The 26106-nt window shown below is 40.6% G+C and overlaps 1 long non-coding RNA gene across 3 annotated transcripts in view; it reads right to left on the minus strand.

Annotated features, from left to right (window-relative positions):
• Window positions 1-6324: 6324 nt before the first annotated feature.
• Window positions 6325-26106, minus strand: part of LOC134736174 (uncharacterized) — a 96524-nt gene continuing 76742 nt past the window's right edge. For all 3 annotated transcript variants that reach the window (XR_010119982.1, XR_010119984.1, XR_010119986.1), the window contains one exon: window positions 6325-6533. This is a non-coding gene — a long non-coding RNA (uncharacterized lncRNA). The remainder of the gene's footprint in view (window positions 6534-26106) is intronic.

Below are 26106 nucleotides of genomic sequence, written 5' to 3' on the forward strand. Positions count from 1 at the left end.
ATTTGAGAGAGAAGTATTCTGGCTACCTCCTCAGAAAAGTAACACTTAATTTTAACGTCAAAAAATACTAATGAAACACCAACATGGTAAAAACATACCATTCCTCCTTGTAACTTGGGGCTTTGTAATGTGGAAGAATGAATCTAGGGTAATCAGGTATAAATTCCCAGTGATTTCTTATCTATTCTGGGTTTGGGGAAAATACTATCAACTGAACCAAAAAGAACTTGTCGTAGGCAGAGATAAAGCCAGAAACACTCTACACATGCCAGATAACATCTGGAGAAAAGGGTGCTAAGGGAAGCGTTTGGCAGCAAGATATGATTGTAAGGGGTTGTCCCTTGAGTTCAATGTCTGCCTATTTCTGATGGGTCTAAAGCAACATGGAGTTACTGTGCAGCAGAGCTCTCAGTAAAGACATCATTTGCCTTGGCAATCCTCAAAAGCCTTCAATAGCAGATTGCTTCAGGCCATCTGTAGTCCGTCCTTTTCTCATTTGATGTTGCTTGGCTTCTGTGAGAAAGATTGGTGGATTGTCCCAGTAGATATCATGGTGGTGCGTGATCAGCGTCCCAAGGAACCTGAATGAGCCAAGGTGCCCAGCATGAAGTCAAAACAAAGCCTCAACGTGAGTTTGCCATGAAATAGCAAAGAGAGAGTGGAAGAGAGGAGCCAATCACTGTGGGGCAGTGCTACTCAGAGGGCACTTAGGGTATGGAGTTAGTGCTTAAATACATCACAGAACCAGGTACTGAATGGGAGGAAGTGTGGGTGATTTCCAATCTCGTTGACCCTATGTTCAGGGACTTGAACGGAAGATGTTTCTTGTGTTGCCTAAGTGGTATTCAGTCTACCAGACTCTGCAGCTTGCATCTTCAAATCCTTAGCAAAGAAATGTGGATGGTGTCAGAGAAGGCAAAGGCCTGTAGTGGATTGAAGAGGCTTGCAAGCAGTTCCATTTCTAGGATGTGGGCTTCATCAGAGGACACTCGGTCACCACTTAGCTAGTCTAAACCTCAGGGTTCCTCAGCCCATCATACCCCAACTTGGAGGGCTGACATCAAGGAGCAGACTGGAGAAACAGCCCTCCCATCAAGTAACCTCTTGTTTTCTCCTGCTCCATCTGCACTATGGAAGTGTAACAATTAGACATACTTGGCAAAATGGTTAATTGATTTTGTAACAGAAGCATGAGCCATAACAATGGGAGATCTAGTTATCGTGAGTGAACAGCTTAACATTCAATTCCCTTCTCTAAGAGAAGCTGTGAAATCCTACATATTATTTAAAATTAGCCAAATCAATGTAAAGGGAGTTAGGAGGCAACATGTACCTATGCACATATATTTATATTTTGCTTGTGTTCCAGTCTAGGTTATTTGTTTCCATTTTCAAGCAATTTATTTGAAGAGCCATTCCACTAGCCTGATGTATACTGCAATGAGCTTCTTTGATAAAATGAAACTTAGATTTTTCTCGACCATTTCACTGTGCCTCCTACTTCATTTCTTGCCAGAAAATCTCACATCCAACAAAACAAAACAAAAACCCTGAATTAGTGGGCTTTGAAAAGGAAAAAGTAGGGTTTTGAAAAAGAAAAAGTAGATCACACATTAGTTAAGACTCCTGCTTCTCTATTAGTCAGGTTGCCTTGGATTCAGTCTGGAGTAGGGAGAGCTTAAGGGTTTTTAAGTCCTGACCCAAAGAAATGATCTAGCCTGAAAGTTTGGAGCAAAGGACTAATGTTTACTTTTAAAGGAATTTCTTGATGTTTTTAAAAAACTTCATTAAAGTTTAAATCTCCAATGGACAAATTCATAATCTTGTTAATCGTTATTACTAAACTTTTAAAAAGATTTCCCAATTTACAATTAAATAAATTATTTTCTCAGTATATTCTGGTCTGGTCATGGATTGTGCATTTCCTCCCAAAGATATGCAAAATTGTCAATTAGAGAATTTTAGGTTTTCAGACTCAGAAAAGTCCTCATGCCCTTCTGAAAATGTGTCCACTATTACAAAAATAGAACAGACTTGGGATTCCCAAATTTTTGTTTGTTTTTGAGACAGGGTCTCACTCTGTCACCCACGCTGGAGTTCAGTGGTGTGATCATGGTTCACTGTAGCCCCGACCTCCTAGGCTCAAGTGATCCTCTCACCTCAGCCTCCTGAGTAGCTGGGACTACAGGCACCACCACGCCCCACTAATTAAGAAAAAAACTTTTTTATAGAAATATGGTCTCACTATGTTGCCTAGGCTGGTCTCAAACTCCTGGGCCTAAGTGATCCTCCTGCCTTGGCCTCCCAAAATGCTGGGATTACAGGCGTGAGCCACCATGCCTGTCCAAGGGATTCCCCAACTTTTAAGCAACAAATACTTATATAGAGCTTTCCACAGCAATGCACTGAAATAATGAACTGCCAGTGAAAGAATCATTAGGGAAAGGCTTGCCCCTAAAGTTCAGGGTGGGGCATCAGGGCAGAGGAAGAAAACAATGCCATCACCATATCTGGGGATTATTAGTCCTGACCTCTGGGGAATATATCTGGTCAAGTGGGAAAGTCTGGATTTCCAGCAGTATACTTACACTAAAAAATTTAAAGATGACCAGGCTAATTTAGTGAGATGCACTGAATATGCAACAGGGCATGATTACCTCGTAGTGGAGAATTAGTCTCATTTCATAAAAGAGGAAGATGAGGTCCAGAAAGGTTTTAGACTCAGAAAAGTCCTCATGCCCTTCTGAAAATGTGTCCACTATTACAAAAATAGAACAGACTTCAGATTCCCAAATTTTTGTTTGTTTTTGAGACAGGATCTCACTCTGTCACCCACGCCGGAGTGTGGTGGTGTAATTATGGTTCACTACGGCCTCGACCTCGACCTCGGCTCAAGTGGTAAGTGGTAGGTGACTGATGTGGGCTTCATCAGAGGACAGTTGGTCATCAGCTGGTCCCACCGCTTAGCTAGTCTAAACCTCAGCGTTCCTCAGCCCATCATACCCCAACTTGGAGGGTTGACATCAAGGAGTAGACTGGAGAAATAGCTCTCCCATCAAGTAACTTTTTGTAAGTGGTAAGTGACTGAACTGAGGCTCAAAGCAGGGAAACTCACAAGGACAGATGTGTTGACAGTGCATTCAGAGGGCCATGTTTCATATCATGGAAAGCACAACTATGTATCTTCCCAGGCCTCTACCATCTCCCACTTTTCATGCATTAAACCTGCCCCAAATGCATTAAGTAAGTTTAAAAGCATCATGTTAAAAAAAAATCGGTTAGGCACGGTGGCTTAACCCCCATAATCCCAACAGATTGGGAGGCCAAGGCAGGTGGATCATTTGACTCCAAGAGTTCGAGATCAGCCTTGGCAAAAGGGCGAAACCCCGTCTCTATAAAAAATACAAAAATTAGCCAGGTGTGGTGGTGTGTGCCTGTAGTCCTAGCTACTCAGGAGGTTGAAGTGGGAAGATCACTTGAACCCAGGAGGTGGAGGTTACGTGAGCCGAGATCGCACCACTGCTCTCCAGCCTGGGCAACAGAGACCCTATTTCAAAAAATAAAATATTGTTATCATTCTTATCTTTACATTGTGCATGGAGGGCTGATGTAAGCACCATGGCCATGCACTGAGTGGTTATATCAGGGCAGGGCTTCAGGAGGTGTGATCAGGCAGAGGAGTAGGTGGAAGGAACAAACCATACTTCCTCCTTCCACTCCACCTCAAATCTGGGAACCACATTCAGCCGAAAGGGGAAAAATGTGTTCAAGGCCTGAAGGATTTCTCTTTGTCCCTCTTTGCTCTCTCTTAGCCAAAGCCACCACTGTCAGGAACCTCAACTATGGCAGTACTTATAAGCACTTATTTAATGTACTGTTTGTTAAATGTGCCTAATGTAAACAAATAACACTGGCATGACTGCATATTCACAAGCGTGAAAACTCATAGAAAGTGAATGTGTAACACACTATACATAACTTTTAAGGAAAGAAAAGAGTAAAGTAGGGATCCACTGGTGAATGTCTGAGATCTGAAAGAGTGCTGATCCAGGATTTAAACCCAGGACTGTCTGCCTATAGATTATCTTACTATAAATCCTGTGCGTTTTCCACAGCTCCATACTTCTTTCTCACTCTGTTTTACGCGCACACACACACACACACACACTTTAACTATCTTATTGTTGAAATTGGAGATACCAAAGAAATCAACGTCAACACTCTCAATGCCTTTGTTAGGCATTAAAGAGAGGGGATTTAGGAGACCCCAAACTCTTTAAAGGCAAAATGTAAGTCTAAAATTGGAGAAGCAGGAACATGAAACCTGACCAGGTATGAGGCGTAGGTAGTACCAGGGCTAAGGGAGTATGAAAGGATGGCTCAGGAAGGTGGAAGAAGCCTCAAATAATCTGACTCTGAACTGAGCATTGAAAGGAGAGAAGGGGTCACTGTGAACAGTGGATGTAATGAGGTTTCAGAGGGGCAAGCAGCAGGTATGAAGCCCAAAGTGCTACAATAAGACCTTCATGGAAATCCACCGGAATGGTGCTTTGGGACCAGATGAAATCACCTGGCAGAGCCTGTGTGCAAAGGGCTGGCTGACCACCCCATATTCACCCAGCATTTCTGGTGCTCTCTCTCCTTTCTCAGCAATCCCTGATCTCCTTCAGGGAATTTATGTGATTTCTATGGAAACGTGCCATGCTTGAAGCAAGTACTCTTGGCTAAATCAATCCATCAGGACTTTCCATTTCTCTGGTGACAACTATTGATTCAAGGGTGGGCAGGTGACCTAAAGTAGTCAAAACAATGTGAATTTCAAGACTTCTACTAGAAATGAGGACACATGTAAAAAGAGGGGCTGCTGCACAAAAGTCCACCTTAGGATGAAATTGACAATAGGAAAGGAAGAGCAGAGACACTGAAAGAAACCCAGGCCCTGGTGACAACTTTGAGCCATTGGATCCAGCCTTACCTAAGGTCTGCACTGTCTGTGGGCTTTTCAAATGCATGGGCCAGTGAAGTCCCATGACTGTTTAAGCCAGCTGGAATTGGACTCTCTCTTACTTATAACTGACAATATCTCTATAGAACCCCTCTAGGATGATCAGCTCCTTAAAGGCAGGGCCATAGTCTGCCATTGCATCAGCTCTAGCACCTACTGCATCACGTATTTCAGAAGTACTCCTTAACAAATATTTACTGAACAAATGAATGAATGCACCAACATCCATTCCAATCATGCCTTGATACGTTTTGCTTTAGATGGAAAGTTTTACATTTTAGATTATAGACTGTGTGTCCTATTAAAAAGCAAGTGTTTGGATATCTGGCACCTGGAACTTTTCCTCCTGTAGTATATAGTATGGGAACTCAGGAGTATGGGAACTCAGGAGTTACAGCCTGGGCTGTAGGCTTAAGCTCCAACTTGGTGCCATAAGCTGGTGGATTCAGTGCTACTTCAAGGTCAGCAATGTGTAAAATAAATTTGCTTCATCAGCATACAGCAGTGGTTCTCAGCCTGGGAATCACTCTCCTCTCCATCCCACGGGACATTTGGCAATGGCAATGTCTGGAGGTATTTTTGGTTGTCACAGTTGGTGGAGGGGTGGGTGCTATCTACATACTGGGTAGAGGCCAGGAATGTTGCTAAACATCCTGGGCAACATGGCGAAACCTTGTCTCTACACAAAATACAAAAAGAAAAAGAAAAAAATTAGCCAGGCATGGTGGCGTGTGCCCGTAGTCCCAGGTACTCGGGAGGCTGAGGTGAGAGGATCACCTGACCCCAGGGGTTCAAAGCTGCAGTGAGCTATGATTGTACCACTGCTTTCCCACGTGGACAACGAAGTGAGACCCTGTCTTAAAAACGGAACAAAACAAAACCAGCCGGGCACAGTGGCTCCCGCCTGTAATCACAGCACTTTGGGAGGCCAAAGCAGGTGGATCACGTGAGGTCAGGAGTTCAAGACCAGCCTGGCCATCATGGTGAGACCCTGTCTCTACTAAAAATACAAAAATTAGCCAGGTGTGGTGGTGGGCCTCTGTAATCCCAGCTACTCAGGAGGCTGAGGCAGGAGAATCACTTGAACCAAGGAGGCGGAGATTGCAGTGAGCTGAGATTGTGCCACTGCACTCACTCCAGCCCGGGTGACAGCGAGACTCTGTCTCCAAAATCAAAACAAAACAAAACAAAACAAAACAAAAAAACAAAAAACCATCCTACAACAAAGAATTATCTAGCTCAACATGTCATTAGTACCGAGTTTCTTGGACTTCATTAATAAACAAACATTGGGAACTGATATGCATTACACTCGCCCGTCTATACCCTGGGAATAGGGAATAGTCCCCTGTTGCCATCAGGAGCCTCTAACTCACCTCCTGGTTGTCTGCTAACATTCACAGCTTTAGAGAACACAAAAGTAGTTCTGTATACTGGACACGAGAGGGCAGGAATTTCCAAAGATAACCCTGTTATCCTAAGCGACTGCAGTGATTAAAAATATTCTTTTCCGGAGCTGGTGAAGACACTGCACATTTGTAGAAATAGATGTTAATTTTGCATACAAATGAAAATGGCAATTAATATTTAAAGGATGTGGCTATAAAAAAAAGCCTTATTAGTAAAAATAAATGAGTTTAACAATTAGTTAAAATAAGCCTTAGCTATCTCAACCCCAAAAGGAGTTTACTGGGAGACTACTGGAGAATTCTGTGAATACAAGGGAGAATTGACAGGGGAACAGCGGTGTGCTGAAGCCAGCTCATACTGGCTTGTGCGAGTCTATTATAGACAATACTTCCCAACTCCCTGTTCAGTGACATCACTGTGATAATAGGCTGTGGTGGGAGTATTTAAACCATGGGAGTCAACAAACACTAGAAACCAGGGCTCTTTTTCCTTTCCTTAATTTCCTTCTTTCTTTCCTTTTTTAAAGTGTCAGTTGTTAAAAATTTACCAGTATATCACTGCAACCAGGCCATGAGTAAGAACCAGGAAAGCTTAGGGGCCTCTGCAACTGAAAAGTGTGGACTCTCCCTAGAGGTCTGCCATTAATATGACTCAGTTCCAACTATCTCCAGTCTCAGGGTTTCCTCCTTCAAAATTCTAAATTCCTAGGAAAGAAAATTCAAAAGTCACAACACCACTCCTGCTCCGAGCAGCTGTGTCCTGGAGTATGTTTACTGGAGAATGAGTACACTATGGGCAGTTCTCAGAGAAGCACATATTGTTGTGAGCTAGGTATCTACCCTCTAAAAGTATCTACCACTTTCCACTTATGGCTGTCTAGCTGTCAATCACTTCTTCCCATACATTCAAAATATTCCCTTCTACCATGATCCAAAAATGTTATATACTACTCCAGCACAGCCCCTTCTCCTACCAGACCACTGAATCCACAGATAATGTCAGAGGCCAGGCTACTTAGAGTCTACTTCTCCAGATAGTAACCATTTCTCCTTTGATCCTTTAGACAGCTTGTCTGACTGTTCTGCAATCTGTGACATAAACGGCAAGTTTAGCTCATATCCGAACACACTACAGTGAGAGACAAGGAAGAAAGAGAAGGGAAAATTGTAGTAACTCTTATTTAAAAGAGGAAAATGATGGTTCCTTGCTCTGGAATTCAGTGGGCCTCTGCTGTAAGTTTCCAATCAAAGCTAGCCACATTCTTCAACCACCATTCCAGTCTACTTCAGACCCATTGAAATATGTAAAGTATGACTGGTCGTAAGGGCTGTGGCAGCCTGGACCAGGTAAAGAGCTTGTCCAGGGACCCACTAAAAGCTCACTTATTTTACCTTTATCAGGTAAATGGCAAGCAGCTGGACACCCACATGTGTGGAACATTGCTTGCAGGAGTTAATGCCTCTTTCTCAGAGATAGGGGGCATGAAATGCTGGTTGTCAAACTTGGCTGTACCCTAGAATTACTTGGAGAGCTAATATTGATGCCTGGGGCCCCACTCAGAGATTCTAAGTCAGGTGGCATGGGGTGAAGCCTGGACACTGGGATTTTTACAAGCTTCCCAGGTGATTCTATAATAGTATGCAGCAAAGTGTGAGAACCACTGGCACAAAATACAGCAATCTGCCTTGTGGTTTCCTACGTGCGGTTTCTTTAGTATTTTTATTTCTCGGGGGATTTGCTAAACTTCTTGGATCTGTAAGTTTATAATTTAATTTTAAATCAAATTTGGAAAGTTTATGGCTATAATTTTTTTGCAGATGATATGACTTTATATTTGAAAAAATCTAAAAACTCCATCGAAGAATGATTAGAACTGATAAATTCAGTAAAGTTGCAGCATACAAAATCAACATACAAAAATTAGTAGCATTTCCACATGCCAACAGTGAAGAATCTGAAAAAAAGTAATCCCACTTACAATACCCACACACAGAATTAAATATTTAGAAATTAACAAAAGAAGTGAAAGAGCTCTATAATAAAAACTATGAAACATTGATGAGAAAAATTGAAGGGAACACAAAAAAATTAAAAGATATTCCATATTAATGGAGTGGAAGAATCGATATTGTTAAAATGTCCATACTCCCCAAAGCAGTCAACAGATTCAATGTAATTCCCTATTAAAACACTAATAAAATTCTTCACAGAAATAGAAAAAGTCCTAAAATTTATTTATTTTATGTTATTACAAAATTTTATTATATAAGGATTAAAAACAGGTGAGTATGAGTTTCTAGAAGTCAGTATAACATTTACCCCTGAAGAACTGGAACTGAATTTGAAAGGAGCCTAAGGTAAAATGAATGTTCCATATGTTCATCTAGGCGTTGTGCAATCACATGTACGTGTTTGTCAAATCTCATTCAAGCAAATACATAAGATCTGTGCTTTTATTTATATGTATTTTACCTCCATTTCAAAGAAGGAATAATAAAAACTTGTTTTATTATTATTACTTCCAAAAAATGTCTGTTCATGTTCTTTACCTGCTTTTTTGTGGGGTTTTTTTTTCTCATAAAGTTGTTAAAGTTTCTTATAAATACCAAATATTAGGCTTTTCTCAGATGTACAGTTTGCAGAAGATTTCTTCCATCCTATAAGTTGTCTATTTACTCTATTGACATTTTATTTTTGTGTGGAGAATATCTTCAGTTTAATTAGATCCCATTTGTTAATTTTGGCTCTTGCTGCAATTCCTTTTGGCATCTTTGTGAGATCTTTGCCCATGCCTATGTTCTGCATGGTATTGCCTAGGTTGTCTTTCAGGGTTCTTGTAGTTTTAGGTTTTACATTTAAGTCTTTAATCCCTTGAGTTGGTTCTTGTATATGGTACAAGGATTGCGGCCCAGTTTTATTTTATTTTATTCCTTTTTTTATTATTATACTTTAAGTTCTAGGGTAGAGGTGCACAATGTGCAGGTTTGTTACATATGTATACCTGTGCCATGTTGGTGTGCTGTATCCATTAACTCGTCATTTACATTAGGTATTTCTCCTAATGCTATCCCTCCCCCCTACCCCCACCCCACGACAGGCCCCAGTGTGTGATTTTCCCCTTCCTGTGTCCAAGTGTTCTCACAGTTCAATTCCCACCTATGAGTAAGAACATGCGGTATGTGGTTTTCTGTCCTTGTGAAAGTTTGCTCAGAATGATGGTTTCCAACTTCATCCATGTCCCTACAAAGGACATGAACTCATTATTTTTTGTGGCTGCATAGTATTCCATGGTGTATATGTGCCACATTTTCTTAATCCATTCTATCATTGATGGGCATTTGGGTTGGTTCCAAGTCTTTGCTATTGTGAATAGTGCTGCAATAAACATATGTGTGCATCTGTCTTTATAGCAGCATGATTTATAATCCTTTGGGTATATACCCGGTAATGGGATGGCTGGGTCAAATAGTATTTCTAGTTCTAGATCCTTGAGGAATCACCACACTGTCTTCCACAATGGTTGAACTAGTTTACAGTCCCACTAACAGTGTAAAAGTGTTCCTATTTCTCAACATCCTCTCCAGCACCTGTTGTTTCCTGACTTTTTAATGATAGCCATTCTAACTGGTGTGAGATGGTATCTCATTGTGGTTTTGATTTGCATTTCTCTGATGACCAGTGATGATGAGCATTTTTTCATGTGTCTGTTGGCTGCATAAATATCTTCTTTTGAGATGTGTCTGTTCATATCCTTTGCCCACTTTTTGATGGGGGTGTTTCATTTTTTCTTGTAAATTTGTTTACGTTCTTTGTAGATTCTGGATATTAGCCCTTTGTCAGATGGGTAGATTGCAAAAATTTTCTCCCATTCTGTAGGTTGCCTGTTCACTCTGATGGTAGTTTCTTTTGCTGTGCAGAAGCTCTTTAGTTTAATTAGATCCCATTTGTCAATTTTGGCTTTTGTTGCCATTGCTTTTGGTGTTTTAGACATGAAGTCCTTGCCCATCCCTATGTCCTAAATGGTATTGCCTTGGTTTTCTTCTAGGGTTTTTATGGTTTTAGGTCTAACATGTTAAGTCTTTAATCCATCTTGAATTAATTTTTGTCTAAGGTGTAAGGAAGGGATCCAGTTTCAGCTTTCTACATATGGCTAGCCAGTTTTCCCAGCACCATTTATTAAATAGGGAATCTTTTCCCCATTTCTTGTTTTTGTCAGGTTTGCCAAAGATCAGATGGTTGTAGATGCACACACACATCTTATCAATAGTCAGAGTCTAGCTAGTAAAGCAGAAACTACTATTCTAGGTATTTCAAACAGTGTGGATTTAATTTAGGGAATTGGACATGAAGGTGATAAAAGAGCTTGGGAGAGATACAAGGGAGAAGAGGCAACCCATAATTTTTAAATAAAAATTATTTTTAAATAAAAGCAATAATATCCTGAAAGTTGAAGGAGAAAAATGTAGGGTGTCTAGAAAGAGCTAGAACCTAGCAGAAGTTACCTGGCATGAGGTGACACAAAAGAGAGAGGAGTTTCAGCTACTAATTGATATGGTACCCATAGTGAGGGTGTGGAGGGGACATCCAGGCTTTTCTGCTCCTCCTACCCTCCTCTCTTCTGTCAGTATTTTTCAGCAATCATCAGAGAGCAAGGGAGTCTGGGTAATATAGACCTCTGCTACATTGAGCAGAGCACAGGAAAAAATGGAAGATTCAAGAGTAAACAGGCAAATGGCTACTACAGTTCAATCATTGTGCCACAAAGCACCCATTTTTACCATTCTATCCATACTTAACTTTCATAAAATGACTTAGTGCTTCCACCTACTAGAATTCAATTAATTTCTGCACAAATGGACACTCTCTTCCCAAAAAGGTGGAACACAAAGTACCATCTGACATAGTGTCTCTCACCATGTCCAGGAAGCCCACATGAAGTGAGTTCCTCTCCAACAGAACTGTACTTGGCTCCTCACAGTTTTGTGAACTCTAATCTAAACTAATAAAAGAATATCAGTGTAAATAACAGAGAGAGATTCTCCACAGATAATACGTTTTTTCAGGAGTATGCAGAGCATTTGCAAATCTGGGATATATAGGCTATGGAGCCCAAAGGCATATCGAAAGATGTTGAGGCAAGGGGATGCCTTTAAATGTAAAAGGGAAAAGTATACATAATTTGTTCTGAAACAAAGATAACTTTGGTTACAGGGGCTTATTGCAGGAGCTAATACCAGTTCATTATTGGTATATAAGACAAGTGTTCTTGTGCATCTGGCTAACTGTCCTTGTGACTCATGTAGCAAACTGTGTGTAAGAGCTCTTCAGAGAGTCTTTGTAATCATTCTTATCATAGGCATGTGTGCATGAGGGCCCTCTCTTGTCAGCCTTCTGGCTTTTTGTTGTTGTTAGGGTTTGACACAAGTGACTCCATTTTGATCCTGACAACTTTCACAAAAATAACTAACATTCCTCATTTTAAAATAATAGAAGGAAAAAATAAAATAGATAATTGACTAACATATAGAAATATATATTTATGTTTATAATATATAAATAAGAAGAATATGCATGCCTGCTGCAGTCCTCATTTCCATAACTGGTCACAAGATCAAGTTCATATTTATCACATTTCTTTCACCACCCATTCCATGTTCCCTCTGCTAAAAGCTCAGCTAGAGACTGTCCTTTACCTGGTGGAATGGCATAATTGTATTCCCTATGGGACCTGAGCCTTTGGTGAGTCTTTATTGGATTGCCACAGTTTTCCCTTAACAATGGCTGTTGGATAAAATTGTAGTAGGAGGCCCCCAGTGAACACCTTGAGCTGTAATATAGCCCCATTCTACTATTGTATAGTAGCAACCAACTTTCTTCTTGATAATTTTGGACCCTTGATAATTGGGTCCCCTGAACCAATACAGAGAACTCCTCTGGCTGTTGATTCAGCATGATGAGAATACAAAATGTCCAAGGGGAAGCCTCAACTTCCAATCAACGGAATGATGATTCTGTTTCCTGGTGAATACATTTATTTCTGAGGCTCTAGGGCCTCCAAACCCACTGAACCCAAGCTTGAAGAGATGGAAACAAAAATGACGCCATTGGGTTATTTGGTGTAATTGTAAAAGAGGGCCTCACGCCTCTTCCTCATGCATTCTGCCTATGGAGAAGACAGTATGACATAGTAGCCACTATTTTAAGGCATATCCCACATACTTTAGGACAGCATCCAACCACACAGAGTGTTGTCTCACAGCTCACATTGTAACAGAATCTTCAGCAAGCCATTTCACCATTTCATAAAGTGACCTGCTTCCAGTGATGAGTTGCATGGTAAGAGCAATGGACTCCGTGGGTGTGAGTCTATTGTTGCACTTACTCCACAGCAAAATGTATCTCTTTAGTCTGAGGCAAAGGATAAAGCCTCTTTAGTCTGAGGCAATGGATAAAGCTGCAAATGGTCGTCCTGGCAGAAGAACTGTAAGAAAGGAAGGCAAATCTCTACCAAATATATTTTTATTGGGGGACAAATTTCTTACTTTTACATGATGGAAAAGATCCAAGGTAACCAATATGCCACCATGGTCTCTGCTGTTGGCAGATTGGGCGTTTAGCAGTGGGGATAGCCAGATCATCACTGACGAGACGAAATCTATCTTACTGAGCCTTGGCACAGCTTCCATCCCTGCACCAATGCCACTTTGTATATAGGCCCATTGAGCAAATACTGTGGTGGCTGTAGAAAAAGGCTGACTGAACTCAGTCACAGAATAGATTATCTCATCGACTTGATTAAATTGAGAGCTTCCTTGCTGTGATTGCCCTTTGGTGAGCATTTTCATGTGATACATATATCCTCACACTCTGCCTATTTCAGAAGCCCATAAAGGTCCCTGGACTTTCTTGTCACCAATTTACCAATCTGCACAACTCCAATCTCATATAAACCACTTCCATTTCATGGATTGCAGATGCATACACCAAGCTTTTAGTTTGTTGGATCACACAGCATTAAGTTCATGGTGTTCAGAAGAGTCATAGCTCAAGTAAATTTCTTATGTATCAGGCATTCATCTTCTACCTGGGTCATGCAAAATGCCTCACCCAGTGGCTGTATTTGCCACTTGAGTCTGCTAAGTGGCACAGACCTTGCTCTACAAACTGGACTTTAAGTAGACCCTTCTCTTGTCTTGGGCCTCACTCAAAATTGGAATGGTTACCAGTTGCTCAGTAAATAAGAGTGGCACACCCAAATGCAGTATATGTCACCTCCAATAGCCACAGTCCCCCTGAGCATTGTGCCTCTGATTTAGTTGAAAGTGGTGCAAGGCACAGGAACTTGCTTGTCTAGAGCAATATATCTACATGCTGCTTAGACATAGTGTTGATTGTCAGGCCCCTAAATTTCTATGGGGTTTTTCTTCCACCTCTTTGTATACAGTTGTGTTAGAATGACAACTATGACTCTTGCTATCTTCTGCTCAAAAGATCCAATCAGCTTGTTGCTAACAATAGTATCCTATGAGCTGTTCTGATGATCAAGGACCCTGTGGACTGTATTACAACAACATAGGAGAGTTCACATACCTCTGGAGTTTACTGATGTCTCTGCCAGGTGAAAGCAAACTGCTTTTGATAATCCTCACTAATCAATATAGGGAAAAACATATTTGCCAGCTGCATACCAAATACCAAGGACTATGCTAATTTGCTCGAGCAAAGATACAACTGGAAAAGTAGCTGCCATTGGAGTCAGCACTTAATTTACTTTACAGTGATTCACAGGCATTCTCCGACTCCATCTGGGTTTTATACTGGCTAAGCAGGCAAGTGCTAGGAACCAAAAGCCCACAATATTCAAGTCTTTAAATGGTAGCACTAATCTTCACAATTACAATTTCCACAGGGAGGTGCTATTAATTTTGATTTGCTGTTTTAGTAGGAGAGCCTTTTCCATTGGCTTCCATTTGGCCCTTTTTACTGTATTAACCATTTCTCCATGGGTCAAGTTCAGATGTAAATAGTTGACCAGTTGCTAAGTATAAATACTCCAACCATATATTCAGGAACTAGAGCAAAAACCACACAGTGGCTCTTATATACTGGGGTCACTGTGAGATAAATTGAGGGCACAATTTATCCCCTATTCTCCATAAGTCTTCACTCTCTTCAGTAGACCACAACAGCATTTCTAGCCCCTAGAAATTATTGTCAACCCAGAACTAGTGTCCATTCTACATTTCCCCCAAGGACATAGGTGTCCTAGCAAATAACCACAGGTCCTCCCTCAAGGTGACATAGCCTCCCTTCAATCAAGGGATTCAAGTTCTGAAAACTGACTTAGGTGTGGGAACATAGCAAGAGACCATAACTTACTGTGGCAACTCAAGTTACATTTCTGCTGACCAGGCCTAGAGTTTTTCCAGTAATATAGAAACATATCATTTTTATTTAAATCAGAGTCTATTTTAGTATCTCCTCACACTGATTCATTTCTTAAGGACTTGGTGAAGAAAAATGTCCTCTAAGTCCCACCCGCAACCAAAGAACACAGCGGGAAGGGGAATGGACTGAACATAATAAATTCAGTCACTCCAATATTCTTGTCTCCCTAACTAAACCTTTGGACTTCTCACATAATGCCAGGGAAGTTACAGCATCTCAATCTCATTAATTGTGGACTACCACTGAATTCAAATTTTGGTTTAACAACCAAGAAAATGCTTAGAACCACTAGTAAGATAACATACTAAATCCAGAATCTCAGGTAAATGTCCCTGTTTTAGTAACTTCAGCTCAATCCAATATTATATTCCATTTATCTTAGTCTAACAGTCTTATAATCCATTCCCACATGTGTTTCCCTACTAATATAAATTAGCAAGAGCTTGAAATTCTTTTAATGTACTATTGGAGCAGATCTTGAATTCTCTCCCTGGGGCATGCTGTGTCTAACTCTAGGTATTAAGTCTACAAGTAATGAAAATAGGCATCGTCCTATAAATCAGCTATCTTGGATGGGATCATAAGAGCCTCTATAAGCAGGGAAAGACTTATTTCCTCAGAATATTAGGAGGAGTTGTTTCCACTGACAAGGGAACCTCAAGATTTAGAATTTCAAGTTCTCAGATTCATCTGAATCCACCCAAATGTTCTCATCCCACATGAGGGTCCTAGTCTTTCCCAATTCTCTAACTTTAACAAAGGAGATTTTTAGAATATAGAATATTTTGTATATTCGAATTTCATTCTACTTATGTACATCACACAAGTATATTCTGGGTTTTATCCTCAGCCATGTGTGAGTATGGCCACACATGGAATTCCTTGTGAAATTGCTAAGGAGCTAAAAGGGACATGCGCACACACTCGCAAATAAAATAGCACCATAAAAGTCATCTGGTTCTGTGTCCATGCTTTGAGGTGAGAGTTTAAATTTCTAGACTTGTTATTTTACTTATATAAGCTCTCTAGGACAATCAGAAGCAGGAGTTCCATCCTATAGACCTTGCACTCATTATAACCACAATGGAGTACAGAAGCTACTTAATGTCGCAAAGTCTTTCCTTCAATTGACATTTCCTCCCAAACAACTACAGGTGATAAGATAATTTTAATAACTATGCTACTACTACATGCCAAACATTTCTAGTTACCCTATTCTACTTTTTAAGGAGGTGCCATGGTATTCCAACTCAAATAAGTGAGCAATCCTAGAATTATTGTGAGGGTCTATTTCTCGGGGCTTTTGGTAGTTTGCATAAATGGCCATTATTATCCATGGCCTTTTGCATTGCCCCCAGATGACAGTTTTCCAACAGCTAGTTATGTGAACCAGCACATCTCCAACCGACCTACCATGAGTGCTCCCTAGCTGAGATTAGCTGAGCCTGGCCCAGATCAACAGAACCACACAAATGACCCATAGATTCATGAGAAATGCTAAAGCATTGTTGCTTTAACCCATTCAGGTTTGGGGTGGTTTGTTATACAGCAAAGGCTGATAACAGAAAACTCCTAGTACTAGAAACTATATCAAATAAGGGTCCAATCAGGAAAATATGGGTATTTCAAATGAGAGATTCTCGTGTGAAAATTGGTTACACAGATGATGGAATTGATAAGAAGCTAAAAGGGACAGTGAAGAAACTGAGAAGCTGCAACCATCCCTAGGGCTAGAGGGGGAGAGGAAGGCCAAAAGACATGAAGGATGCAGCTTCTGCAAAGGACACTTTGACTTCAAATTTGTGCTTTTTATTTAAGCTCTCTAGTACCATGAGATGCAGCCATTTAATCTGTCTGTTGGCTCTTGATTTATTTATGTCCTTTATTTCATTAATATATACAAAGTTCTTAGGACAGTGGCTGGCACATAGTAAGAGTTATATGAGTGGTAGCTGTCATCATTGTTGTCATAATCATTGTATATTTTTATAGCAAAAACCATAATTGCCCTTAGTCCATTTTTTGTTGCTATAACAGAATACCACAGACTGGGTAATTTGTAAAGAGTGGAATTTTATTGAGCTCATGGTTCTGGAGGCTGGGAAGCCCAAGGTAGAGGGGCTGGCATCTGGTGAGGGCCTTCTTGCTCATCATAACATGGTGGAGGACATCATATGGAAAGAGGTCAAGAGCTTGCCAGCTCAGACCTCTCTTTTCTTCTTATAAAGCTACCATTCTCATCAGAGGGCCTCACCTGATGGCCTTATCTAATCCTGATTTTTTCCCAAAGGCCCCACCTTCATATACGAATTTGGGGATTAAATTTCCAACACATGAAATCTGAGGACACATTCAAACCACAGCATGCCAAAAGTCTTTGGCTTCAATAATGACCTTCTTCATGTGACTGCAGGGATAATTTAATTAGCTGTTTACTACTATATTCCTCAGGCTTCTAGATACTTATTTTTTAATACTAATGTGATTTTTTATTGATGCATAATAGTTGTACATATTTAGGGGGTACATGTAATATTTTGATAAATGCATACACTGTATAATGATCAAATCAGGGTAAATGGGATATCCGTAATCTCAAACATGTTTCCTTATGTTGGGAACATTCCAATTACTTTCTTCTAGCTATTTGGAACTATACAATATATTATTATTATTTTTTTTTTTTTGAGACAGAGTCTCGCTCTGTCGCCCAGGCTGGAGTGCAGTGGTGCAATCTTGGCTCACTGCAAGCTCCGCCTCCCAGGTTCACACCATTCTCCTGCCTCAGCCTCCCAAGTAGCTGGGACTACAGGCGCCCGCCACCACGCCTGGCTAATTTTTTGTATTTTTAGTAGAGGCGGGGTTTCACCATGTTAGCCAGGATGGTCTCGATCTCCTGACCTCGTGATCTGCCCACCTCGGCCTCCCAAAGTGCTAGGATTACAGGCGTGAGCCACTGAGCCCGGCTACAATATATTATTTTTGACTATAGCCACCAGACTGTACTTTCAAATACTAGATCTTATTACCTCTATTTAATTGTACTTTTGTACTTTGTACTCATTAATTCACCTTTCTTCATCTTCCCATACCCCTACCTTTCTCAACCTTTAATAACCACCAATCAACTCTCTACCTCCATGAGATCCATTTTTTTGGCACCCACATATGAGTGAGCACATGTAAAATTTTTCTGTGCCTAGCTTATTTCACTTAACATGATCTCCAGTTCCATCCACGTTGCCACAAATGACAGGCATTCATTCTTTTTTATGGCTGAGTAATATTCCATTGTGTATCTATACCACTTGTTCTTTATCCACTCATCTGTTGTTGGACACAGGTTGACTCAATATCTTGGCTATTGTGAATAGTGCTGCAGGAAACATGGGAGTATGGATATTACTTCAATATAGTGATTTCCTTTCTTTTGGATTCAAAAGAAGATTTCCTTTCCTTTGGGTTCCTTTCTTTTGGATTCAGAAGAAGATTTCCTTTCTTTTGGATTCAGCAATGGGATTGCTGGATCATATGGTAGTTCTAGTTTTAGTTTTTTGAGGAACCTCCATGCTATTTTCCATAGTGGCTATACTAATTTACATTCCTACCAACAGTGTATGAGCATTCTCCTTTCTCTGCATCCTCATCAGCATCTAATGTTTTTTGTCTTTTTGATAAGTCATTTTAACTGAGGTGAGATGATATTTCACTGTAGTTTTGATTTGAATTTCCCTAATGATTAGTGATGCTGAGCATTTTTAAATATAACAGTTGGCCATTTGTATGTCTTCTTTCAAGAAATGTCTACTCAGATCTTTTGCTCATTTTTAAATTGGATTGTTTGGGTTTTTTTGCTATTGAGTTGTTTGAGCTCCTTACATATGTTGGTTATTAATCTCCTGTCAGATGGATAGTTTGCAATTATTTTCTCCCATTCTGGGAGTTGTTTATTCACTTTGTTAATTATTTCCTTTGCTGTTCAGAGGCTTTCAGCTTCACGTGGTCCAATTTGTTATTTTTGCTTTTGCTGCCTATGCTTTTTAGATCTTACCCAAAAAGTCTTTGCACAAACCAATGTCTTCAAGTGTTTCCCTAAGGTTTTCTTCTAGTAGTTTCAGAGTTTCAGGTCTTTGATTTAAGTCTTCAATTCATTTTGATTTGATTTTTTATTTGGTGGGAGGGGTCTAGCTTCATTCTTCTGTACATGGTTATCCAGTTTTTCCAGCACCACGTATTGAGGAAACTGTCCTTTTCCCCAATGTATGTTCTTGGTGTCTGTCAAAAATGAGTTGGTTATAAACGTGTGCATTTATTTCTGAGTTTTCTATTCTGTTCCATTGGTCTATGTTTCTGTTTTTATGCCAGTACCATGCTGTGTTTGTTACTATGGCTTTGTAGTATATATGTTGAAGTCAGGTAGTGTGATGCCAAAAACAGTTTTTTGGTAAAAGTCTAGGTTTTTCTAAATATGGTATGTTGTCTGTGAACAAGGATACTTTGATTTCTTCCTTTCCAATTTGGATGCCTTTTATTTCTTTCTCTTGCCTAATTGCTTTGGCTAGGAGTTCCAGTACTATGTTGAATAAAAGTGGTAGAAGTACGCATCCTTGCTATATCCAAACCATAGCAAATGCTTTGAATGTTTGCGAGAGCTGAGACAAACCTGGGCTTAAGGTATCATCTACTCCTGAAAAGGAGACAGTGTTCTTAGAGAAAAGGCTTTTAATTTTCCCCCATTAAGTATGATGTTAACTGTATGTCTGTTATACATGCCTTTATTATTTTGAGGTTTGTTCCTTTTATACCCAGTTAGTTGAGAATTATTTTCATAAAGAATGTTAAATTTCATTGAATGCTTTTTCAGCATCTATTGAAATGATCATATGGCTTTTGCTCTTGATTCTGTTAATGTTATGTATCATATTTATTGATTTGCATATGTTAAATCATCCTTGTATCCCTGAGATGAATCCCACTTGATTATGGTGAATGATATTTTTAATGTGTTATTGTATTTGGTTTGCTAGCATTTTGTTGAGGATTTTTGCATGTATGTTTATCAGAGATACTGGCCTCTAGTTTGCTTTTTTTGGTTATGTCCTTGTCTGGTTTTGGTATCAGGGTAATCCTGGTCTGTAGAATGAGTTTGGAAGTATTCCTTTCTCTTCAATTCATTGGAATTGCTTGAGTAGAATTAATAGTAAAGCTTACACATTACCCTCTTGTAAGTGTTGGTCACTGGCTCCTTGCTTTGTTCATTTGGGGAGGTCATGATTTCATTTGCTGTTGTTTCTTATAAATGTTTGTTTATGGCTTCACATTGAGGAATTAGATATTTATTCCCATCTTTGTTGTTTGGTTTGTTTTGGTCTCTCTATGGCATGTTTCCTTAGAGGTTCTTTGCAGCTGCCTGTGAGTTCCCTAAGCCCAGATCATTGCCTCCTTTTTAGGACTAGAAGATGGTGCCTTAAACCCAGGTTTGCCTCGGCTTTTACAAACATTCAGAACAGTTGCTATAGTTTGCATATTTGGCCCCTCCAAACCTCATGTTGAAATTTGATCCTCAATGTTGGGGATGGGGCCTAATTGGGGGTGTTTTGGTCATGGAGGCAAAACCCTCATGAATGTCTTGGTGTGGTCCTCATAGTAATGAGTGATTTCTTGCTCTGTTAATTCCTTTGAAAGCTATAAAGCCAGTTGTTAAAAAGAACCTGGCCCCTCCCTACCTCTCTCTCTTGCCTCCTCTCTTGCCATGTGATTTCTGCACACATCAGTTCCCCTTCTCCTTCTGCTATGAGTGGTAGCTGAGGCCCTCACCAGAGGCAGATGCCAGTGCCATGCTGCTTATACAGCCTGTAGAACCATGAGCCAAATAAACCTCTTTTCTCTATAAATTACTCAGCCTTGGGTATTCGTTTATAGCAACACAAACAGACTAAGACAGCACTGCTGGTCCTAGATTGAGCAAAGAGTTCTAAAGGGAATACCCTAGATGTGTGGGAAGGCTGGCTAGGGGTTCATGCCCAGAAGACCTGTGGAGCATGTGCCTCCCACAGCGTGGTGCTGCTGAAAAGCAACTCTGATTTGGCATCTCCTTTGGCTGAGATAAAGAGCAGAATTTTGAGCGCTGGGGTTAGTACTCCTGCCTGCTCTCTGTTTCTAGCTGCCCTCAGGAGTTTTTCTCCCTAAAGGCACTCGCAATGCTTCCCGTAAGATGAGGCAGGAATGATTTTCCTGTAAGGGAACCCAGTGTGATGGTGAAGCTGGCTGCCGGCTTCAATCTCACTTTTTCCAGTGTAGAAACCATGAGTCTGGGAAGAACTTTCCATACCTGGTGCATGGTAGACTGCGGGAGGGGTATCACGGATGGAGAAGCCTATTTCTCTTACAGTATACTCGAAGTTTTTCACTTCCCTGTGGCCCTGCGGATTGTCTAAGCCTCAACTTTGAGTTCTGAGATATTGCTAGTGATAATCTTGGCAATGGATATTGTTTTTGGTTTTCTGTGGGGGACAGTAAAGCCAGATTGTTTCTTCTTTGCCATTTTGGTGACTTTGCTCCTAGTATGATTTTTTAATTGCCTTTATCTCCAAACAAGGCCTGATAACCAATTCTAGATTACTCCTATCTCTATGCTGCCTACAATTCTCACTATAGTACCAACAACTGAATTTGTCAGGGCACAGAAACCAATCCTGATTCATCTAAACAGAAAGAATTTATGGAATGGGTAAATTCTTGGATATTGGATCAGAATATTAAACTCCCAAATATTAGTGGCCTAACACACATAAGAAAAGTTTCTTACTCATCCTACAGAGCCAGTGAAGGTTGGGGGCAGGAAGTCTGTTCCATATTGTCATTTGGGGACCCAGAATGATGGAAGGCCCACTATCTGGAATGCTGCTGGTCGCCATGTCAGGAGAGACACTAGAGGATCACGCAGAGGCTCTTCAGTGCCTCAACTGGACTTATCACATGCACCTCCCCAAGTCCAAGAGGGCTAGTAAGTGGAGTCTACCAATGGCTAGGAAGGAAGAGAGAACTGGATAGTGGTGAGTAATAGTAATGTCTACTACAGAACAGTAGGAAGTGGCTCACAGTGTTTACAAATAGTTGCAGAGAGAGAAATAGGATCTGAGGGAGGAAATGCACAGATAAGATCCTGCCATAGGAATAATCTGTTTGAACACCAACTCTGACCCCATCATCCTGACACTCAATATCTCACTACTGACCTCCATACTCTTGGAAACATCCGCTGTAATGTTAATCCTTGACTCCACTTCAAATAACCTCAAACTGACCCCTTAAGGGTCAAAGTCTCAGGTAGTTTACGTAGTCCTGGGTAGTACCATCTTATTAGCATGGCCTTAGCATGCCAGGTAATTTGGGTCATGTGCCCATGTTTTAGCTGCAAGAAGTAGGAAGAGAAAATTTCTATTTCAACTTCCATTCTGGACAGAAGGATACTGCTGCCTCTCAAATTTAGGATTCCTCCTTTAAAAGGGTGTTCAGATTCTGGGCAGCCAAAACATAAAAATGTGCACTATATAGTTTACATGTTTTACATTTTAAGAATTGTATTTTATTTTTTGACTTCCTTCCTATGTGGATATTTTGAGAATTTTATATAAAAAGAATCATGCCATATGTGCTCTTTTTTTGCCTGGCTTCTTTCAAAGAATAATCATTTTGGGGTTTAATTATGTTGTAGCATGTATCGGTACTTCATTCCTTTTTATTACTCAGTATTATTCCACTGTCTGGTTATACCATAATTTGTTTAATCATTCACCTAAACATTTGGGCTGTTACCACTTTTTAGCTATTACTGATAAAGCAAGTATGAATAATCACGTATAGGTCTTTTTAGGGACATAAGCTTCCATTTCCCTCAGATAAATACCTAGGAGTGGAACTGCCAGGTCATATGGCAAGTGTATGCTTAACTTAAGAGACTGTCAAACTTTTTTCCAAAATAGTGGTGTCATTTTACATTCCCACCAAGAGCTTATGAGAGGTCTAGTTTTCTGCATCTTCACCAACACTTAGTATGGTTAGTGTTCTTAATTTCAGCCATTCTACTAGGTGTGTAGTGGTATATTATAGTGGTTTTAATTTTCATTTGCCTTAGTTTTCAGAGTTTTGGGTTTTTGAATAAACATCAGCTGTAGCCAGGCAGTACTCCGCACGGGCCTTAAGTAAACTCCATTACAGTGTTGGCTTCAGGTGTGACCCAGCACATTCCCAGCTGCCATGGCCATGGGTAGAGACTCCTTTTGCTTGAGAAAAGGAGAGGGAAGAGTATAGGAGGCTTTGTTTTGCAGCTTGGGTACCAGCTTGACCATGGTGGGTTAGAGCACGAAGTGGGCTCCTGGCAGCCCCAATTCCAGGCCTTGGCTTCTGGATGGCACTTCTGGACATGTCCTCGGCCACAGGGGAGCCTATTGCCCTTAAAAGAGAGACCCAGGCATGGCAACATTCACCACAAGCTGACTGAAGAGACCTTGGGCCTTGATTGAACATCAGTGGTAGCCAGGAAGTACTTGCCATGGGCCGGAGATGGTGGTGAACATAGGCAGAGACTCCTACTTGAGGAAAGGAAAGGGAAGAAAAAGAAGGACTTTGTCTTGTGGCTTGGGTACCAGCTCAGCCACAGTAGAATAGAGTATCAAGTAGATTCCTAAGGTTCCCAACTCCAGGCCCTGGCTTCCAGATAGCATTTGTGGGCCCTCCCTGTGCTGGGGAGGGAAGCTCACTGCCATGAAGAGGGGGACACAAACCTGGTTGGATTTACCACCTGCTGACTGAACAGCCCTTGGGCCTTGAGTGAACACTGGCAAGTAGTCAGGCAGTGGTTGCTGCGGGCCTTGGGTGAGACCCAGTGTTGTGCTGGCTTCAGTTCTGACCCAGTGTAGTCTCAGCGGTGGTGGACACAGGGGTGCTTGTGTCACCCCTACCCCAGCTCTAGGCAGCTTAGCATGGACAGAGAGACTGCATTTGTTCGGGGGAAAGTAAGGGAAGAGAACAAGAGTCTCTGCCAGGTAATCCAGGAAATTCTCTCAGACTTATGCAAGACCACCAAGATGGTATAACTATGAGTCTGCAAGCATCATGGTATTACTTTCCTAGGCTTGGGGTGACCCCTAACGCAGATACAGCTGCAGTAACCAAAGATTTAGATAACAATATCCAATTCCCTTTGAATACGTGGAAAGCCTTCGCAAGGTGGAAGGGTACAAACAAGCTCAAACTGCAAAGGCTGTAGTAAGCACCTAACTCTTCAATGCCCAGACATTGACAAACATCCATAAGCATCAAGACTATCTAGGAAAACATGACCTCCCAAATGAACTAAATAAGGTACCAGTGACCAAACTCAGAGTAACAGAGATATGTGACCTTTCAGAGAATTCAAAATAGCTGCTTTGAGGAAGCTCAATGAAATTCAAAATATCGCAGAGAAGGAGTTCATAATCCTATCAGATAACTTTAACAAAGACATTAAAATAATTTTGAAAAATCAAGCAGAAATTCTGGAGCTGAAAAATTTAATTGACGTACTGAAGTATGCATCAGAGGCCCACAACAGCAGAATTGATTAAGCAGAAGAATAATGAGTGAGCTCGAAGACAGGCTATTGGAAAATACACAGTCAGAAGAGACAAAAGAAAAAAGAATATAAAAAAAAAAAGCATGCCTACAAGATCTAGAAAATAGCCTCAAAAAGGCAAATCTAAGAGTTGCTGGCCTTAAAGAGGAGGTACAGAGAGAGATAAGGGTAGAAAGTTTATTCAAAGGGACAATAACAGAGAACTTTCCAAACCTGGTGAAAGATATCAACATTCATGTACAGGAAGGTTATTGAACACCAAGCAGATTCAACCCAAATAAGACTACCTCAAGACATTTAATAATCAAACTCCCAAAAGTCAAGGATAAAGCAAGGATCAAGCAAGCTGCAAGAGAGAAGAAATAACATACAAAGGAGCTGCAATATATCTAGCAGCAGACTTTTCAGTGGAAACCTTATAGGCAAGGAGAGAGTGTCATGACATATTTACAGTGCCAAAAAGAAAAAAAAATTATATTAGAATAGTATATCCAAGCCAGGCGCAGTGGCTCACGCCTGTAATTCCAACACTTTGGGAGGCTGAGGAGGGCGGATCACTTGGGTCAGGAGTCTGAGACCAGCCTGGCCAACATGGTGAAACCCCGTTTCTACTAAAAATACAAAAATTAGATGGGCATGGTGGTGCACACCTATAATCCCAGCTACTCTGGAGGCTGAGGTAGGAGAATCGCTTAAACCTGGGAGGCAGAGGTTGCAGTGAGCCAAGATTACAGCACTGCACTCCAGCCTGGGTGACAAGGGTGAGGCTGTGCCTCCAAAAAAAAAACAAAAAACAAAAAACAAAAAAAACTATATCCGGCAAAAATATCCTTCAAACAAGAAGGATAAATAAAGACTTTTCCAGACAAACCAAGCTGAAGGATTTCATCAACACCAGTCATGTCCTACAAGAAATGCTAAGGGGAGTTCTTCAATCTGAAAGAAAAGGATGTTAACAAGCAATAAGAAATCATGTGACAGTACAAAACTCACTGGTAATAGTAGGTATGCTGAAAAACACAGAATATTATAACACTGTAACTATGGTATATAAACTATTCATATCTTGAATAGAAAGACGAAAAGATGAACCTATCAAAAATAATAATAATTACAGCAAATTTTCAAGACATAGCATATAGCAAGATATAAATAAAAACAACAAAATGTTAAAAAGCAAGAGGATGAAGTTAAAGTTTAAAGGTTTTATTAGTTTTCTCTTTGCTTGTTTGTTAGTGTGTTTGTTTTTGAACTTAGTGTTGTCACCAGTTTAGAACACTGGGTTATAAGATGTTATCTGCAAGCCTCATGGTAACCTCAAATCAAAAACCTGCAACTTTGGGAGGCTGAGATGGGCAGATTACTTGAGGTCAGGAGTTTGAGATCAGCCTGGCCAACATGGTGAAACCCTGTCTCTACTAGAAATACAAAAATCAGCCAGGCGTGGTGGCACATGCCTGTAGTCCCAGCTACTTAGGAGGCTGAGGCAGGAGAATTGCTTGAACCCAGGAGGTGGAGGTTGCAGTGAGCTGAGATCGCACCACTGCCCTCCAGCCAGGGCAACAGAAAACAAACAAACAAATAAACAAACAAACCAAAAACCCTATAACAGATATACAAAAAATAA

The sequence above is a fragment of the Symphalangus syndactylus genome, chromosome 3, assembly GCF_028878055.3.
Source record: "Symphalangus syndactylus isolate Jambi chromosome 3, NHGRI_mSymSyn1-v2.1_pri, whole genome shotgun sequence".
Classification (NCBI taxonomy): Eukaryota; Metazoa; Chordata; class Mammalia; order Primates; family Hylobatidae; genus Symphalangus; species Symphalangus syndactylus.